This window comes from Cajanus cajan, chromosome 4 (genome assembly GCF_000230855.2).
Source record: "Cajanus cajan strain Asha chromosome 4, NIPB_CcT2T_4, whole genome shotgun sequence".
NCBI classification, from domain to species: domain Eukaryota; kingdom Viridiplantae; phylum Streptophyta; class Magnoliopsida; order Fabales; family Fabaceae; genus Cajanus; species Cajanus cajan.
This window is the reverse complement of record NC_138520.1, coordinates 52,684,479-52,692,206: the sequence shown is the minus strand read 5'-3', so window position 1 is coordinate 52,692,206 and position 7,728 is coordinate 52,684,479. Positions and strand designations below refer to the sequence as shown.

At 30.4% G+C, this 7,728-nt stretch overlaps 1 long non-coding RNA gene across 1 annotated transcript; it reads right to left on the bottom strand.

Annotated features, from left to right (window-relative positions):
* Window positions 1-725: 725 nt before the first annotated feature.
* On the bottom strand, window positions 726-5,111 carry LOC145956828 (uncharacterized). Its single transcript, XR_014433119.1, has 3 exons — window positions 3,987-5,111; window positions 3,401-3,451; window positions 726-3,279 (listed from the first exon to the last, which is right to left on the bottom strand). It is a non-coding gene; the product is annotated as an uncharacterized LOC145956828 (long non-coding RNA).
* Window positions 5,112-7,728: the final 2,617 nt, after the last annotated feature.

Genomic DNA, 7,728 nt, shown 5'->3' with positions numbered 1-7,728 from the left:
ATTGAATGTTCATTTGGCTTATGATCTTTTTCTTCTTTTTCTTTTGATTTGGACGCTTTGTCCTAATCTAGGACAGCTTTGCATTTGTAGTGCAGTCATGTCACAAGTTAGCTAAAATAGGAGAGTTTAAATGTATAAGGTGAAAAGTGATTTGGAATTCACATTCTGTAAAGTGAAAATGCTCTTAGATGTAAGCAGGCATGCAACTATTTGAATTGGTGACAGTTTGTTTCAATATGAATGTCAATGAACTATGTTGTGGTAGAAAGTATAGTTTACGGTAGAAAATTCCATCTAGGCATAACATAGAGATGTTCCCCTCCTATAATATTTTTGCTTTTGACTGATTTTAAGTATACAGTTGTGGGTTTTGCTAGATCTGTTGTGTATTCATTATGTAAATGCCACACATTTGGCTCTCCTATCGATTATGGAGTGTCAACAGTGAATAAACTTTGCATTTATGTGTTACAGCTTTGATGTTGCTTGCAAGATCTTGGGCCTTGAGGAAGGCATGTTACCATGAACTCAGCTTTGGATCATGTTCTGGGATTTTTTATTTATTTAAAAGGGTTAATAAATGAGTTGGATGATGGAAATAGTTTTGTGGGGGCATTTGCAGCGCAGAATGTGTTGCATGGATTCTCATTTTGCAGAGTCACGGTCATATGTTTGGTTTGGGATATTTGTGAAAGTTAATACAATGTCAAATATAATGCAATTTGAAGTTATTATTGTCATAAATGCTACAGTGTGGGCAATGTGCTGGGTAAATTTTGGAACATAGTCATTGTGATGTTTCTATGGTTTTTCTTCTTTGGTTGGTTGATTAGGGATGATTCTGATGGTTCTTTATTTACAACATGGAAGGCTGTTTTCCAGAGTAGTAATCCCACAAGTGAAATTTAGGAACTTCTGTTATCAAATTGTTGCACTTAGCTATCTTAATAGTAGATTACTTCAACAACCACTACTAGAAAAATTAAAATTAGAGAGGGAAAAAATCCGTCACTAAACTTCATAAAATCCGTCACAAATAAGTTAGTGACGGAATTTGTGACGAAAATGATTCCGTCACAAAATTTGGCGTCACAAAATATTTAGTGACGGATTATTTTCTCCGTCACAATTAGTGACGGAATTAAGGCGTCACAAACAATATAATTTCCGTCACTAATTTGTAACAATAAATGTTTAGAAATTAATAAAAATCCTTCGCAATTTGTGAGGGATTAAATCCGTCACAAACTGTGATGACTTTAATTAAGTAGAATCCGTCACAATTTGCGAGGGATTAAATCCCTCGCAATTTGTGAGGGATTAAATCCGTCACAAACTGGGATGAATCCCTCACTAACTGTTGATGACTAAATCTGAGGAAACCATTGTTTTTAAGAGTCTGGTAATCGATTACCTATACATGTAATCGATTACCAGACATCATATGTTCGAAATTTACTTATTAAAAGGTTCTCTGGTAATCGATTACCCATTTCTTGTAATCGATTACCAGAGCAAAATATCAAAATAAGGTTCAGCTAAAGCAATATTGAAATCAGAAACCCAAAATATAACAATTCTAAAAAGCAGGGAATCAAATTAAAAGCAAGGGATAGTAGAGCCAATTCAAAAGGATAACCAAAGCCACTTAAAAGAAATCCAATGTAGTTAGTGTTTAAAAACATCCAAGTAAATACAATATAGCACAATGTGACCAGAAATTAACAAGAACACAGCAATCACACTACTATAGGTTTAAAAACCTCACTCTGTGCCAAAATATCACCAATCACAGTACTCCCTCTGTCTCATTAGAACATAGTTACATATCTAGAATCACTAGTCAAATGAAAAGATCAAGTCAAGTGAGCAAAAAAATTTAGGAAACATGTATTAGTTGTAGGTCATAACAGACCAAAAGAACCTTCTTAGTAAATATTTATACGTTACTCATCAACATAAATTCCAATACCCCCTTTTCTTAACATATTTGTGCACAACAAATATATAAATCTAGTGTTCAATGAATTATGGAAGGGAGATCTTCATAAATTTTATACATCATACATATTAACAAACATAAATAAGGTACCTTGCTATCAGCATCATACATATATAAAGCATTAGGGGAATTGCTAAGAAGGCATTATCTTGTATAGATTATAATGCCTACTTTCCCCATCTGGGATCATACATATATAACATATTTGTGCACAACAAATATCATAGAATGCCACACGCCCATTGCTAGTTCCAGCAGCCAGCATCCAACCATCATCTCTAAAGGCCAACGAAGAGAAAGGTGCTTCATAAGAAATGCAAGATGATGGTCTTCTAGCAAGGCCAACACTAGCAATGATCTGTTGATTGCAGAAAGATACCAGAAAGCAAAATCATATTAAGTCAAAGAAAAGTCTCACTTTCAAATCAAGCTTTTATGGTTGCACCCTGCTTCCCAATCAAGCTTCCTGCTTGTGTATCTGCCACTAGAAGCCTGGTAACAACTGAACGTGCAGTAGCCAAAGTGCTATCCCCAAGGTCACGGTCTACATTGATAACTTGCTTATGGAACCTTAACAAACCATCAACAGCAGGCGGTATGGGGCGATCTGGCTCTTCTTTTGCAGAAACCATTACCTTTCAAAATCATCAAAGAAAAAGAATTCAAAAATACTAAATAAGAGATGATGAAAACTAAAAAGTATCAAAAACAGGGAAGTTAAAATAGACCGAATTGTATTCAAAGAACCAAGGAGATCAAATAAATAAGCATGACAAATAGACAATGATATATATCCAATGTCATCCTTACTGCATAAAATAACAGGGAAATTGAAACTCACTTCTCTTTCTGAGATTCCAGGTGGGCCATCAAGAATTTTAATCCGCGCCTTACTCTCTCCTGTAATTTTTTTTATAAACTTGCCCTTTCGACCAATGATACTGCCAACCTTTTGCACTGGAACCAACATCCTGAAAACATTCTCTCCCAAAGAAAACTTGAGTTTCCTGATTCGTTCCTATGATTCCTGAAATTATGATTTGAAGGAAATATGTAAGATTAGTGGAAAAACATTAAATAAATAATTTGTCCCATACATATTACCGGCAAGGCATAGTTTGGAAAAACAACTACTGTTGAACGATTAAAAACTCTTCTCCAATCATTCAAAAAGTTCAATCTGCCCATTAGCGGCATATTTCCTTGATCGATAAGCAAGAGCATTTTCATGAAGGATCCATATAAGAGGGATAGACTTGAAAGGCTCCTGCAAAAAACTGTAAGAACTAAAATCATATGTGCTACTTGAATACGGATATTCATGACAAAAAACCTCAAACACAAATTATAGGTGCAAAATCAGAAAGGATTCAGGTTAAAAAAACTCAAGTATCATACCAAGAAAAGGCACCCTTGGCTTCCAGAGAGCTCACAATTATACCATCATAGCTGAAAAAAAAAAGATAGAATAATTCTTATCAGTTGCAATCAGAATTTGCTAATCCGATCAAAACAATAGCATTTTCTTAGTCGGCAACAAATTAAGAAACAAGTCAAAGTGAATTCACGTGAATTCAGATATACTATTTTCAATGTTCAAATATTATAAGGATTAATTCACATCATTAAAAAGACAAACTGAACGTAATGATTAAGAGAATCAAATAACATTTTTTTTCTCAAACTGAAAATAAACATAACTGAGTAAAGGATAGAGAATTAATCAATATTGTAATCTAGCCATATAAAAACAAATTATTTTACTGCAATTTTCCGATGATTAACTTCAGTATACCTAAAAACCAGAAGTTATAGAAGGTGCATCAACAACAAAGTAGAAAAGATATATAAAGCTTGAAAGGATTAAACAGACCGTCATTTTATCAGTTACCAAATAGTTGGTTCAGATTTCTAGACATTCCAATTATTAAAACCATGCAAAATGCTCTTAGTCCAGAAGTAAAAACTATAACAACAATCATACTTTAGCCAGTCTACAGAGTTGTTGCGCTTATCACAAGTTCTAATGACAGTGATTGGAACTCTTAAGTTTCTGCACACATTATGCCCTGGTCCATCTTGAAGTGAAAAGACCTGCAAAACATAAGACAATATTTGAGCTAAAATAAATATATTAAAAATAAAACACTGAAAGAGACGTGGAGGCAAACATCTTAATATTTTTTAGCCTAACTTCGATAAGTCACCACATTCTTAAGGACATCAATCAACAATTTTAAACCCATAGGCCTGCTTCAATTTCAAACACTTCTCTAGCAAGGTTCTACGTGGAAGGTGAATTAACATCTAGTAGAGTTATCTTCACTTATCCCGTGAGGTGTTTGAAAGTTGAAACCAATAGTAAAATAAACACATGCACACACATTTGCGTAAGAGGAACATTTGACTTATTATCGACTTGTTTGCGTTCTCCATCTCTTCCAGAAATCAAGAACCACATTCAAACCCACACCGGTGCATAAACCTAAATTCAGAAGTATATACCTGCAGGCAAGCAATAAACCATGGCCAACTTAAAAGCTATTTTTGCACTAGTGGCAGCCTCTAACTCGCTGTCAAATAGCCCCAGATATATATACCTGCAGGCAAGCAATAAACCATGGCCAACTTAAAAACTGAACTTTGATTCATCACGAACGAAACCAACCCAAGTAAAATAGCGTTTATGAAGAGTAACTCCCCTGTATTTTGAGCTTCCCCTCGAAAAGCCAGTGCTCTGTCGACGCAGAATATGCACAAACTCCTCCTTCGTGAAATTACTCATCTGCACAACACAATAACGGAAAACCGAAGCTAAAGTCACAAATTCCATTCAAGCTTCTAAAAATACCAACAGATTAAAACCATCACTTCATTCACCTATAAGAAAAAGAAAAAAAAGAAAAGCGAACATAGCATGGTTTCTTCCGCTTTGCCACTGAACAGTTCACAGCGGCGTGACCTTCCTCGCGGCGCATCTCTTCGATGAAGGCATAGCCGTCGAGGAGGATGGTTTCCTTGGGGGGGCGGTTGGACCAGTTGGGGTTGGGGTCGTTGAGGGAGGAGGTGGTGGCGCGTGTGGAGAGGGCGCGAAGGGAGGGGGGTGGCGGTCTGGGAAAGCTCTTGGTTGGGGAAGGCGAGGGAGTCGGAGGGAGAGAAGGAGGGGAGGGTTTGAGTGATGTGGCGGAGGAAGAAGGGGGTTGGGTTCGCGGAATGAAGGAAGGGGCTTAGGGTTTGGTGAGAGAGGGAAACCAAAAGATAAGTGAGAGGGAAATGAAAAAAAAAATTATCATTACAAAAATAAAAAAAAAAATTTAAAAATTATATTATTAAAAATATATTTTTTATTTAAAAAAAAAACTACCATTTTAACTCCTATAAATAATATGAAATAAATATCTTTAAAATATAATTATTTTTAAAATTAGTACCTTATATTTTTATTAATTAAATTATATAAATAATATTTTGAATTTAAACTTGAAAATAATGATTAATATAATTTAATTTAAATGCAAAATAGTAGTATTTCAAATTTAAAATAATAATATATTTATAATAACAATAATAATAGTTCAATTTTGAAATTTTAACAAAATTTTAAAGTTTTATGTACAACACTTTTTCTTTGGATATAAAAAAATTAAATTCTCTCTAAATAACTACATAAAATCTTCTAACAAAAACACAAGATCGAGTAATACCTGTCATATTAATATTCTCTCTAAATGATTTAACACAGCTGGAGGTGTGGTGGCCGGCGAGAGACTGTTGGAACGGTTTAACACAAAAAGAGGTGTGGTGGCCGGGTGAGGGACTGTTAGAATGGTTAAACCGAGAAGGAGCTGTGGTGGCCGGCGAGGGAGTGTGGATTCGTTTAACAGAGAAGAGAAAGAGGTCTGCTAGGGCAAGAGAGAGTGTGGATTCGTTTAACAGATTTTAGATTTTATTTATTATGTTTTATAATAAATAAAATCCAATATTAAATCAAAAGATTATAAAAATCATAACTCAAATCTAGGTAAATATTTTGATATTAAATTTATTATATTAAAATTAATTAAATATTTTTATCAAACAAACTCATTCAGATTTTAAATTTTATTTACTATCTTTCATAATCAAAAGAAATCCAATATTAATTCAAAAGATAATAAAAATTATAACTAAAATATTTATAAATTTTCTAATATTAAATTTAGTATATATTAAAATTAATTAATTAAATATTTGTATTTAAGAAATTGTTAAAGATTTTAGATATTTATTTTAAAGTTTTTATTTTATTAAATTAATTAAATTTTATCACTTTTTAATAAAGTGAGTGAATGATAATGAATTAACTAAAATTCAAAAATATATTTTAATTAAAAATATTTTTTTGGTTAATACAGTAACTAAAAAGTATTATAATAAATAATTAAACTAAAAAAATAAATTTTATAATGGTTATTTTTTAATGATGTTAAATTAAATATTTTAATCATTTTACAATAAATTACATAATAATAATAATAAAATATGTTAATTGATATTTTAAATAAAATATATTAAAATATCATAACCAAAAGAAATCAAGTATTATATCGAAAGATGAATAATTGATTTAGTATGTATATACCTAATTTTATTTAAATTATATATTGAATTTAATTTTTACGTATGAATTTTTTATTACCGAAACAATTAAATTCTTTGTTTAAATATATTTATATTATAAACAATATAAATTGTTAAGATAATTCTATAAGATATAGTTTAGATATACTAGTTTATACTCTCTTAATTTATTGTTTAGTTTCCTTAGTCAGTTTTATCTAAATTCCTAAACTTTAGGGATTGATTATGTTTTATGTCTATTTATTTTATTGTATCCATCAATTCAATAACATGAAAATCATTCAGATTCAAGTACTAAGGAAACTAAACTAGAAATTAGGAGAGGATAAACTAGTATATCTAAACTATATCTTATAGAATTATCTTAACATAAATATATAACAAAAAACACAATATTTTTTTAAAAATAATGTAATTTACTCTACTCACATACAAAAATTAATAAACGTACAAAGTAATCAAATATAAAGATAATAAAATAATTTAATTATTTTACAATAAATTAAATATAAAGATAATAAAATAATTATTATTATAATTACTAGCAAGAAAAAGGCACTTCGTGTCTGCATTGTATTAAAAAAAATAAAAATAAAAAAAATAAAAAATTACTCATAAAAAAGTAGTTATTAAAAAATAAATAAAGGATAAAATAATTCATGTAAAAATTAAAAGTAAAAGTAATTATTGTAAAAATGATTTATTAGTTTCAAATTCTTAAATTTGATTAAAAATTTTTTTTCTAACTTTTTAACATAAAAGGGTATAATGGTCCAAAAAAAAATGGAGACCAAAGTAGTTACTGAAAATTATATTCCCTTTATATATTAGTATAGATATTAAATTTACAATAATATATTGAAATTATATATACTTTTATTTATCTTTTTAAATATTAAACTTGTTGATTTATATAATAAAGTGAAATTTATAAGTCTAAAAATTTGTATACTTTTATTTATCTTTTAATCAATATTAAACTTGTTCCAGACATGGCTGTTGTACCTTAAAATGTGATTCCAGAACGGGCCGTTCTGGATATACATGCTTCTTTTGTTATTTTTCTTATATTTAAATATAAATGTATAATTTTAATATCTCTATGG